Source organism: Aplysia californica, unplaced genomic scaffold, assembly GCF_000002075.1.
Source record: "Aplysia californica isolate F4 #8 unplaced genomic scaffold, AplCal3.0 scaffold00323, whole genome shotgun sequence".
NCBI classification, from domain to species: Eukaryota; Metazoa; Mollusca; class Gastropoda; order Aplysiida; family Aplysiidae; genus Aplysia; species Aplysia californica.
In genome coordinates this window covers 177,464-178,530 of record NW_004797593.1, presented here as the reverse complement: position 1 = coordinate 178,530, position 1,067 = coordinate 177,464, and the positions used below count along the sequence as shown (strand labels likewise).

Genomic DNA, 1,067 nt, shown 5'->3' with positions numbered 1-1,067 from the left:
CCCCCCCTTTTCACTCCTCCCTGTATGATGGGATTACCCATTGTCTCGATTTGTTTGTCGTTTTGGTTTTTTATATGGTCTAGGGACTCTTAAGCTTTGTTGGCTCTTGGTTGTAATGACATGGTCATTTTTCTAACTTTTGCTTTTCTTGTTCCATTTTTTTTTTTTTGGTTCCTTTATTTAAAAAATTATTTTTATTTTTTGCCTCTTGGTGTTTTTGGAAAATATTTTGATTCTTTATCCCATTTTTATTTTGTTGCATGTTAATTTTTTTTGGTCTAAATTTTAGTAGGCTAAATATTTGTATTTTTTCCCCATTTTTCTTCAGTTGCATGGTTTAACTTTTCGTTATTATTCCCCCCTTTAGTCCGTTCAGAACTGTCTGGTGCATTGTACGTGGGGGCGGGCACTCGTGACCTTGACCCGACCTGCTGTCGTCATACATTTTATGCAAAATGATTTCTAAAGGCATCGTTTCTCTGCCTTTTTCCACGTTTCTCGGTTTGCATTGTGGGTGTTTGTTTTTGAATCCCCGTTTGTTTGAGTTTGATAGCTTGGTACTCCAGCGGAGTGTGATCATGTCTATCTTTCTGTCTGTCTATTTGTTGGTTGTTGTCTGTCTATTTGTCTGTCTGTTCTAACTACCCTCTCTATCAAAACCTTTCCCTAAGTTCTGTTGACTTTTTTTCCTCCTGATATTTAAGTGTTTTTTTTGTTTGTTTTTGTTTTTGTTTGTTGATGCTGGTTGTTGTTTTTTTGGGTTTTTTACCCAGTATTATTTTTTATCTCAGCGGAAGATGTTGTCGTTGTCTGGTATATGTGCTGGCTCTCTACGCACGAGTTGTTGTTTTTTCCTCTCCGGTACTCAAAGTTGCAAGAGCATGGACTGCTTTCCCTGTGTAGAGACCCCGCGAGTCGTGAGCACTTGGCTGTTGTTGCATGACACTCCGTGTGTATTTCGTTTGTGATGTGTATGATAGTGTGATATATCCGAGGGGTGTGTTGTTTTATGGCTGTTGCATGACATGTTAATGTGTGTGTGTGTGTGTGTGTGTGTGTGTGTGTGT

At 38.6% G+C, this 1,067-nt stretch overlaps 1 protein-coding gene across 1 annotated transcript in view; it reads left to right on the top strand.

Moving 5' to 3' along the window:
* The window catches only part of LOC101862124 (mitogen-activated protein kinase kinase kinase 5), a gene marked incomplete at its 3' end in the record, with an annotated part of 90,971 nt that overhangs the window by 50,054 nt on the left and 39,850 nt on the right, over positions 1–1,067 (top strand).